The sequence below is a fragment of the Notolepis coatsorum genome (genome assembly GCF_963971535.1).
Source record: "Notolepis coatsorum genome assembly, chromosome: 1".
Classification (NCBI taxonomy): Eukaryota; Metazoa; Chordata; class Actinopteri; order Aulopiformes; family Paralepididae; genus Notolepis; species Notolepis coatsorum.
The window spans coordinates 278,983,819-278,996,111 of record NC_140165.1 but is presented as its reverse complement, the minus strand read 5'-3'; positions in this window follow the sequence as shown (position 1 = coordinate 278,996,111).

Here is a 12,293-nt window from a genome sequence, read left to right as displayed (position 1 = left end):
CTCTGTGGAATCGGCAACATGCAATACCGGCCAGATCCTCTTAGGGGCGCCATCGCTCCACTGCAGTATCATTGTGGGCGAATCGAATTATTATTATTTTACCCTCCAACGGAGTATCATATTACTCTGATCACAAACCAACAGCATGCACCATGTATCACGTTTCGAAGCGGAGATTTCACCATGGAATAAGGGGATTTATCATCAACCAATGGACATATCGATCTTCCAGATGCCGATTGATAACGGGGAAATGCTGCCGGGTATCACACAGGCTGACGGTAAGACATTTATCACCTAATTTATAGCCGGATCGGAGCTTGCAAGCAATCGATCTGTGAATGTGGCTACTTACACGGACACTGTATTGGTAATCAATAATATTCATCGACGTCCCCCCCTTTCATCCATAAATGCTCTGGGATAGTCCGGATCATAAGCAGTTTGTGTTATTTCATTAGCATATATACAACGGAAATGCCGTTGAATATAACGTTAGTAGCCTTTAGCTCTATAACTAGCTTTCCAGAAAATAGATGATACGAAATCTGCGATAAAGCTTATATTCACGGCGCTATAAAATGACAACCTACAGATGGATTTTTTTTTCTTTAAGCCATTCTGAAGGGACGGTTTATGCACTCAATTGACAATGAGAATGGACAGATAGCAACACTATAAAGTATAGATATAGCTGTTTGAAAACCCACATGTTTGTTTACATTCCCCGGTCCTCTAGCCACTAATTAGACTAAGCCCATCGGTCGTCAAAGTGTTAAGGTTCTAGCGGGATTGTGTCAAGAGAATAGCCTCTCCCTGAAAGTCAGCAAAACAAAGAAGATGATTGTGGACTTTAGGAGGTCGGGGGTCAGGGACTACAGCCCCCTCAACATCGATGAGGCACCGGTTGAGAGAGTGAATAGTTTTAAGTACCTCGGAGTCCACATATCCGAGGACTTGACATGGACCACACACATTGACAGTGTTATCAAGAAGGCACGACAACACCTCTACTTCCTTAGGCGCTTAAGGAAGTTCAACGTGAGTCAGAAGATCCTCAATAACTTCTACTCATGCACAATAGAGAGCATCTTGACTGGCAATATCACCTCCTGGTTTGGGAATAGCACTGCACAAGACCGCAGCAGACTACAGAGAGTGGCCCGTTCAGCCGAACGCACAATTGGAGGGGGGCTTTCCACTCTCCAAGGCATTTACAACAAGCGGTGCATGGGCAAGGCTAAGAGAATAATCAAAGACTCCAGCCAGCCAAACAACTGCCTATTTGAACTGCTGCGGTTATAGGCAAGCGATACCGGAGTCTCATGGCAAGCACAGAGAGTCTTAGAAGGAGCTTCTATCCCCCGGCCATCAGGATGCTCAATGAACAATGCTCAATGAACAATGATTGAACAATGAACAATAACAGGCCAGCAACACACCCACAGCACACACACACTCACTTTAAATAAACAACACACTGTAGCACCCACTTTATCACACTTTACACTTTTACACTTTATATTTATATTATTGGTAAGGGAATTGCACATCTCTCATTCCTTATTGCACCTCACCACCACAACGGTGGCACCACAAGCTAAGCTATACCTCACCATTTTTGTACGAGATGTACATACTGTATATAGAGGTATACTGAACAATTGTTGTTTACACTTGTGTTTACTTGACTTCTTGACTTTCAATTTTTTACTTATTATACTTATTTATACTATCTTATTATTATCTAGCACACTCTCAGGAGCGAAACAGAAAGAAACATTTCATGCAAAGTATTCTGTATTTCTGTATGACAAATAATAAAGAAACTTGAAACTTGAACTACCTGAGATATTAAAATAACACATTTTCTTTGAGTGCACACTGTGTACCCCCCCTACACATTTATATTACATACGCAGTGTTCAGGTCCACTGGACCAGAAAGTGTGGAAATTGTAGGTGAAATTAAATAAGGTAAAAACAAAACAAAAAGGTTCACTGTGTAACTTTACTATCTGCCTACACCTTGTTTCATTTATATTTTTCAAGATAAACATGATTTATTCCATTCATGTCTATCTTATTATGGATTACCTTTCGTTTTTGTATCCCATATTTTATCCCCAAAAAAGAATAGCACTTTTATTGATAAACGTGATCTAGCAGAGGTAAATTACAAATATGAACCATATATTGTCTAAAAAATTTCATAAATTGTTGTTGCTTTATTGCTTTAAAATCCCAATAATGTTGTGGGTCCACTACACCTGTGAACATTGGGTGAGCAACCAAAATGCAAACACCACATTGCTGCTATGGCCAGTGGCCAGTGTCCCAATACATCAAGCCAGGTATACCCTCTTTCTCCTCAACGTCATCTTCAAGGCAAAACTGTAATTTAGTCGCGTCTCCATGGCTCTCATTCTCTACAGCGGTGAGCATTAGAGCTGGGTCAGGATCTTACATACCTGGTTAGGCTATTATTGCACTCTGCTGTCTTTCAGCAGCAGAGAGTCCGGGGACATGCTTGATGAATGCACTTGGTGAAAATAACCAAATGCACGGACAGGTCTTCGGACGTCGCAGAGTTTCATCCAGACTGTCCCTGGAGACTTCCATAGACAAAATTGTGCGTCCCAGAAATGTCATCATCATGGGCGTTGGGGACGTATCCTTACCACGTCTCGGATGACTAATGACCCAAATGCTTTGAAGCTTCCACCGTTGCCACGGTAATTGACATCAAAATCAGTATTCAAATACTTTTCTTTTTTTACCCCTCCAAAAGTAAGAATTAGCCCAGCAAATAATAATTACCTTATTGAAATAATAACCCAACATTATTCATTATGAATCAACATTCATCAGTTCTTCTCAAACAAGGACATTTAGAACTTCTTATCAAACCTGTGAAAACTTGCACTTCTCGATGAGGCTACATTTTTCGTCACTTTGTTACTTTGTAACCAGTGCATGATTACGCAGTAAATGCATGTAAGATAACCACTAAGAAATTAATATGGTTATTATTAGGGATGCCCCGATCACGTTTTTTTGCCACCGATACCGATCACCGATCGTCTATGAGTCATATCGGCCGATACACTGCCGATACTAATCGTTTTTGGTTTTCTTATAGCAGCTGGCAGTATTATACTGTAGATCTAAAACAGGCATTCTCAAAGTCCAGTCTAAATTATTTAATCTAATCTTAGAAATTAAGTAAAGTGAATAGTACTGGGTGAACAGTATCTAAGTTAATTTACTTCTGACCATTATAGTCAAAGTATTTTCCTATGAACAGAAACTTCATAAGATGTTCTCAGTGTTCAGTTACAGCTATGAAGCACGATAGCTAATTAGCCAACAGCTGCAAAAACTAATGATGTCAATTATGTTATAAGACATTGATATCAGGAGCTATCTGTAGCTACTGCTAGCCAGCTAGATAACGTTAGACAATGCCTCATGTATTAAACTAAAGTGAATCGTTTACTGGGTCATTTTGTTTAAACAGTAACGTTAGCTAGGTAGCTAACGTTAGCTCATGGAACAACGATAGCTACTTAGCCAACGCTAGCCAACAACTGCGAAAACAAATGCCAAAATGGTGATATCAGACGTTGATATCAGGAGCTATCAGTAGCTAGCCAGGTAGATAACATTAGACAACGCCTCATGCATTAAACTAAAGTGAATAGTTGACTGGGCCATTTTGTTTAATGCTCCAGTTATGTTGAAAGAGGTGCTCATGCACTCGACTTGCCGGAGCATTTTTGACATGGGTCTGTGAGGGGGAGGGGCAAGGCGTGCAGCAGCAGCTGTGCGTGCCTGAGAGAGAAGACAGCGAGTGAGAACTCCGCTGAGAATTGGATCATGTTTTTCGCGCTTGTCATCAATCGGTTTTCATGATCGGCGAAAATAAAGCATTATCGGAATTCATTGATCTCATATTTATACTGAATATCGGCCGATACCGATTGCTGGCCGATCGATCAGGGCATCCAGTTATTATATAGCGTCATTATTATTATTATTGTTATAATTATTTAATTCTCAGGATGTCTGTAGAAACTAAGTGACCACAATCCCCAAGGACTTCTCCCAAATAAAGCTGTTAAAAACTCGGGCGCACACTGGTCTCTCTGAATTACGGCAAGTTTCGATGTCGTAAATCCTACAAACGAATTTACAAAACAAAGCCGTTCGAGAATGTCAAAGAAGTTCCTTAATCGAGTTACGAAGGAATTTCTTGGTGACTTTTGTAAGGTATTTCATCGAAATTGTGAAATAATCCTGATTTATAAATTGTCACATTATCCAGTCGGATTATCATCCAAATTGTCATGGTCAATCATATCCAATAATGAAAGGTAGAACATCTTTCAATGGTTTTATTCCAAGAAGTGATTCAGCACAAGTTACAGACAGGTATACAATACGTTGAAATGTGGTCATTTTCAACGGGCAGACATTCTAGGTTCTGCCAGGAGCCGAAAGTAACAAGTGACTTATATCTTGTCCATTAGCCAATAGAAATGCATCTTTAGAAATAGGATCAGAGAAACAAGACTGACACAAGACCAAATAAAGAAATAGGTATTAGTCAGCTAGGTAGGATTGGCTTACAACTGAGCTCAACATTATTAGAACACAGACTCGCTGGTGCCTGTTATATAGGTCCACAGGAATGTTAGACATTTTATATATGAGCCAGGGCCCCAAATTTGGGCGGCGGATACCATCTTGGGGGACTAACTTTCATAGTGATTTTTGGGAAGGTATACACCCCTGCTTCTAGAAAAGATGTGATAGCAATGCAGCAGTTGCCTCCAAATGTGTGCTATCACATCTTTTATAACACTACCAAGCATATTTTTCAGGCCTCCTGTCCGAAATTACATGCCCCAAATGAATCATGATAGCTCCTGAACCATAAGGCCTATATGCATGTTTCTGGTCTCCTTTGATAGGTAACAAGCTAGGACATATGATTCCAGTGTAAGTAAACCCACATCTATTACCATTCCAGAGTAAATGGAGATACAATGAAGGAAAACATCATATTTTTACCCTCGCCTGGTACATAATCTTAATTTAATAGGCAATATGACCATTATAACCAATATCCCATGGATAATAATGCAACTGAATGTGTTCTCCTACTCCTTGACTACAAATCTAACTCTGGATGTGATGAAAATACACAAAAAATACAACATTTATGATACAATTCATAAAGATATCCCATTCGATCTATGGACATTACTTTTCAAGGCTGTCTAGATCTATAATTATTGTCATCTGACTCCACCCACCCATATGAACAAAAAAACACTGTTCTAACATCATCTAAAGTGGACTGCATTAGAGCCACACCCTTCTTTCAGCAAGCATGGACGATCGTGATCCTAGGAGAAAGCATAAGGGACATTTTAATCAATTAATCATGTTTTAAACATGTTACTGTGCAGGTTAAGATGTGTTAACATGTTACTGTGCAGGGTAAGAGGTTAGGATGTTACTGTGCAGGTTAAAAGGTTAAGATGTTAACATGTTACGGTGCAGGTTAAGATGTGTTAACATGTTACTGTGCAGGTTAAGAGGTTAGGATGTTACTGTGCAGGTTAAGCGGTTAAGATGTTAACATGTTACTGTGCAGGTTAAGATATTATATTGAAATTCTTTTATTGGGAAAAACCACTTGAGATACAGTATCTCGTTTTCGAGATGGTCCCACATTTTGTGCAATGTAACACATGACACACAACAACAACAAAAATTTAATAAATACAGGACATACAAAAACACAACAGAACAAGTACACATTGTAAGAGGATATGTCTCATTATAAGAGGATAAGAGGATATGTCTCAATCTCCATCATAAGAGGCCCACTCCCCGGCAGTCACATGACGCTGCCACCGCAGGGCAAACAAATATGCTTACCCTGCGATGACACCGCCAGGCAGCCAACGCGAGAAAGGCCCAACAAAACATTCAAAGGGTGAGTAGAATACAGGATGTAATAGAAATTGAGCTCCAGGACTGGCAGGAGAAGAGGAGCAATCAACCTGCCCAACAAGCGCCCCAAATCAACCAATCGGCCCCCCCTGCCTAAAAATAGGAGTAGAGCCAACTAGCTAACCCGTAACACCCGCATAAAGGACGGCTGTGCCCCACGTCCCCTCACCAGCACAGGAGCCCCACCAAGGAAGCATGTACACTTGCCAATAAAATTAGAACAAAGAGCATTTTTAAAGAGGTAAAATGAAGATATGGACCGAATGGACACCGGAAGATTGTTCCAGTCCGAAGGGGCTTTGAACATGAAAGATTTTTTGGCCATTGCTTTTGAAAATGGAGAAACTGTGAAAAAATACTGTACAGAGTGTCTTAGACGATAAGTGCAAGAGAAAGGGACCATCAACTGTTTCAGGTAAGCAGGATAGTCAGAATGGATACATTTGAAAATCAATTGCAGCCAATGTCTCTGTCTTCTTAAAGTAGGAGAAGGCCAGTCTAAGGTTTGATACATAGTACAATGGTGGGTTGTGAACGGACAGTCAAGAACAAATCTGCATAGTCTATTGTAAGCCACATTTAGAGGTGATAAATGGGTTTTGGAAGCAGCTTGATAGACAACATCCGCATAGTCCATTAATGGCAAAATAAGTTGTTGTGCAAGTCTCTTTCTAACAGTGAAGCAAAAAACAATGTCTAGCTCTATAAAGGGCTCCAATGCTGCGATTCATTTTAATAACAGTAGAGGTAATATGGAAATTGAATGAGAGTTCGGGGTCAAGCCATACTCCCAAATACTTGATGCGTTCAGCTTTATGCAGAGGTGTATTATCGGCACATAAGATAATGCATGCCTTAGATTCGGTTGCCTTCAGTCTTTTCCGAGTACCAAAAATCATAAAGTGCGATTTGGTTTTGTTTAGTATTAGTTTATTTTCAGCAAGCCATTTCTGTAGTGTCTTAAAGTCATATTGTAAGGCTGATTGAATCTGTGCTACATTATTTTTGGATGTATACAACACTGTATCATCTGCATAAAGATGAACGCTGCAATCAGAACAGACAGAAGGTATATTATTTATAAATATTGAAAAAAGAAGTGGACCAAGGGTTGAACCTTGCGGCACACCACGTTCTTGGACCATTGTATCCGATTTGAACCCTTGGATGACAACACATTGTTTTCTATTATGAAGGTATGTATTGAACCAGAGTAATGCATTGCGTGATAGGCCAACAGAGTGAAGTTTATCTAGAAGTAGGTGGTGGTCAACTAAGTCGAAGTGTAAAGGCCGAATGAGTGTTTTTTGTTATTGATTATTATTATTATTATTATTATTAGTATTATTATTATCATTATCATTATTTTTATCAATAGAAGGTTACAATTTATGGGAATGTAATGATTGAGGGGAATGTTATGATTCTGTGTAGCCTGTTGGGTGGACTCTGTTGCGCTGTGAGTGGATCACCTGCACCTGTCGGGTGATCGGCGACAGCGCAGCGGAGATCATTAGATAGGTGATAGGAATCAGCTGTTGGGCGGTAGCCGATGGGGAAAGCATATGATTTTCTTACCGCTTCAGCGCTTCAGGACGCTTTCGGAAACTGTTTAGATTACACTTTAAGCAATTAGACCAGGTTATATGACGTTTAGGATCACTGTGATCAACCCTCCCATGTAACCTACTTATTCTAATTAAATCGGGTCACCACTTCGGTGTCTGATAACGGAGCTTAATGTGTGGAAAACTATTTCTTTGGACGTTGAGCGCGTATGGATTCACTCCCCGTCTACACCAGGAAACGGCACCGGCATGTTGCCGTTAAATTAAGTAAGAAAATCGCGTTTATTGAACCCCAACCAGCTTCAATAAAGTGAAAGAGGACTCGCGCAGATATTGACGCGACCCAAGGCAGAGGCGCGCGTCAATAAGGACAACACCAGAGGAGGAGGACTCGCAAGAGGACTGACAACAAGGATCCAGCATTGTTGTGAGAGACAAATAATCAAAGATCATCGATCAGCAGGAAGGAATCGATCCACACCAGCACAGTGAATGATCACAGCCCGAGGACATCGCTGCCTGTGATCAGCAACAGGATCGATCAACGAAAGCATCACCACCAAGAGGGGAGGATCCTCCCTCCCGGCTCGAGGACATCAAAGGGAACGTGCGTGAGTAGAATGTATGAATGGAATAGACACTACCGCGTACGTGGCGCGCGCAAACTGCGCTGTGGAATATAAGCCAAATTATAAAACTGTCTTAAGAACTGGTGGATAAATATAGACAAGATGTCAGATATTGAAACAGAGAACATGGATTTGACACAAGCGGATATTGAGCTGAAACAACTAATGGCATCACGTAAAGCCAGGCTTGCAGCATGCACCCGCAAGAAAAATGAGATTATTCTGATGATGAAATCAAATGATGAACAAGGAGTAAGAACGGACATGGCACTGTTCAATAAGACACTCAGTGCTTTTAAGTCAGCAATTGAGTCTGTACAGCCGTATTTACAGGAAAGCGATGAGGATGAAACACAACGGTATAAACCAAGAATAGATGAATTCAATGCATTTATTAATGTGATGGAAAAATGGTTGATGGAAGGGAATAAGGAAAGGCAAACTCCAGCCCAAAGTCCAACTGGGTCTGGGATCCAAGAGTCTCCAGTAGAGACTCAAGATAAGTTGGAAAGGGACCTTCAGGCTACAATAGGCCCAGAGGATAGCATTTCCAGGGCCCCATCAAAATCATCCAAATCATCCAAATCATCCAAATCATCCAAATCATCAAGTACCAGCCAATCATCCAGGTTATCTGCCGCCCGTCGAAGGGCTGAAAACGAGAGGGCCACCATTCAGGCAAAAGCCGCTGCACTTTCAGCCAGACAATCTCTAAGCCTAAAGGAAGCTGAATTAGAGGTTGAATTAAATCTAACCAAGGCTAAAAGACAAGCTGAATTACAGGCTGAATTAAGTCTGCAGTCTAGCTCAAAGGAAGCTGAATTACAGGCTGAATTAAGTCTGCAGGAGGCTAAAGCCAGGGCTATATTAAAGGCTGAGAAGGATAAAATTTACTTTGACACAGACATGGCTGTATCAGCGGCCAAACTCAAGATACTGGATGATTATGAGACATCATCACAAACCAACTCATCTAGAACCATGAGGTATCCATCACAAATTAACCAGCCACCCTCTCAAGAGGACGGATATGTGTACAAGATGCAACATAGAGATGGTATGAATGATTATGTTGACCAAGCACATGCTCTAGACACCTCAGAAGGACTACCGATCCTGCAATCCACGGTAGAATATGCATCCATAAATGCTGTTCCAAAAACCCCTGTGCAAAGACAGCTCTTGGACCAGTATGCATGGGCGCACACACCACAACAACAACCACAGCAGCAACAACGACAGCAGCAACAGCAACAGCAACAACAACAACAACAACAGCAACAACCACAACAGCATTAACCACAGCAACAGCAACAGCAACAACAACAACAACAACAACAACAACAGCAACAACCACAACAGCATCAACCACAGCAGCAACAACAACAACAACAACAACAACAACAACAACAACAACAACAACAACATCAGCAACAACAACGACAGCAGCAACAGCAGCAGCAACAACAACAACAACAGCAACAACCACAACAGCATCAACAACAACAGCAGCAGCAACAACAGCAACCACGACAACAACAACATCAGCAACACCATCAGCAACAACAGCAACAACAACAGCAGCAGCAACAGCAGCAGCAACAACAGCAGCAACCACAACAACAACAACATCAGCAACAACAACAACAGCAACAACAACAACAACAACAACAACAACAACAACAACAACAACAACAACAACAACAACAACAACAACAGAGGTCTCCACAAGTAGTGAGACCCAAACAGCCATATGTACAGCCACTACCACCTGTACAGTATCGACCACTACCATATGGGCTACCTCAGCCACAACCCTGGCAACAACCACATGCACCATATCAGCATCAGAACCCTGTGCAGCTTCAGCTACAACCATCTGGAGCTACTGCAGGACAACAGGGTCAAACCCAAACAGACCAGGTTCTATCAAATGTCATGGCAAGGCAGAACGACATTGCAGATATACTTGTCTCACAGCAGAATCTGGCGCTACTCCCAACCAGGGAGATTCCCATGTTTAACGGAAATCCTATGAACTTTAGGTCATTCATGCGAGCCTTCGAGTACGGCATAGAAAATAGAACCACCAGCGAGCAAGATAGACTCTACTTTATAGAACAATACACCACAGGGCAACCTAAAGATCTTGTGAGGAGCTGCCTACACATGCATCCACAGGATGGATATGTGGAAGCCAAAAGACTACTTAAAGAGAATTTCGGTGATGAAATAAGGATAACAAATGCTTATATAAAGAAGGCCTTGGACTGGTCCAGCATCAAACCGGAGGATAGTCAGGCTTTGCGCGCCTACGCCCTCTACCTGAGAGGATGCAGTAATGCAATGCAGGAGCTCCACTATATGGATGAGCTGGACAATCCATCTAACCTACGACTGATCTTATCCAAGATACCCTTTAGGATCAGAGAAAGGTGGAGGTCAACAGCCTACGACATCCAGGAGCGCACTGGGCAAAGAGCCAAATTCAAGGACCTTGTGGCTTACCTGGAAAAACAAGCCAAAATGGCCTCCGACCCATTGTTCGGTGATATTCAGGACTATGGTACTGACAGAGCTGCCCCAAGGTACCTCAAGACGGCAGCCTCTGGATGGCAAGCACGAGCAGGAGCATCAGCCGCACCGGTTAAAGAGAGAAAGGAGAGAAGCAGCTTTGCCACGACAGTGACACCGGCCACAAACATACCGTCAACCGTCGGTAATGTAGGATGCAAGGCAGATGGCTCTGTGGCTTTTAGAACTCCTTGCTTGTACTGTGCAGGCGATCACTCACTTGAAGCCTGCAGGAGGATAAGAGCTCAGAAACATCTAGACAAAATAGAGTTCTTAAAGGTGAAAGGACTTTGTTTTGGTTGTCTCACCAAGGGACATCTCAGTAGGCACTGTAGCCAGCGGATGAGGTGTCAGCATTGCCAGAAAGAACACCTGACTCTGCTACACATAGAGACAAATGACCAAGAAGGACCAGACGATCAAAAGGGAACAGTCAGGTCTACGACATGGAAGGTGAAAACACCTCAACAGGTGAGGACACCAACCGTGACCAAGAAAACTGTGGGTAGTGCTCTGGTGAGGCTGGGTGAAGATAATGGGGCCGGTAAGGACTGTGCCTTAGCCATCGTGCCAGTTAAGGTGAAACAAGCTGACGGAAGTAGGTATGTAATTACATATGCCTTCTTGGACCATGGCAGCTCGGCATCCTTTTGCACAGAGAGCCTCATGAGGAAGCTGAATGCTAAGGGCCGGAAAACCTCAATTCTCCTTACAACCATGGCACAAGAGAAACCAGTCCCGGCATATGAGATATCAGGCCTGGAGGTAGGCAACATCGATGACGACACATTTCTTGCACTGCCTACAATTTACACTCAACCAGCCATCCCTGTGTCAAAGGAAAACATCCTTACTCAAGAGGAATTGAAAAGATGGCCCTACCTGAAGGATGTTCACACCACTCAGATTGATGCAGATGTGGAACTTCTGATTGGAGTCAATACCCCAAGAGCCATGGAACCTTGGCAGGTCATAAACAGTCAGGATGACGGGCCATATGCGGTGAGGACACTCTTGGGATGGGCGGTTTGTGGTCCACTTAACATCAACGCGGTGGATGAGATGGGAAGACCCAAAGCCACAGCAAACAGAATATCAATCGCGAAACTGGAGGACCTGCTTGTGGAACAATACAATCAGGACTTTTCTGAAAAGCACCATGATGAGCAGAATGAGCCATCGGTAGAGGACAAAAAGTTCATAAAGATCGCCACCAGTTCAATAACCTTAAAAGATGGTCATTATCACTTGCCACTCCCCTTTCGAAAGGGAGATGTGATGATGCCCAACAACAGACAGGTGGCGACACAACGAGCCATAGGCCTGCAAAAGAAGCTCAGGAAGAATGAGGAGTACCATGCAGAGTACAAAAGCTTCATGGAAGAGGTAATCAGCCAGGACTACGCAGAGAAAGTACCTCTTCAAGAGCTAAGCAAAAAAGATGGCCATGTCTGGTACATACCCCATCACGGGGTGTATCACAAAAGAAAGAAGAA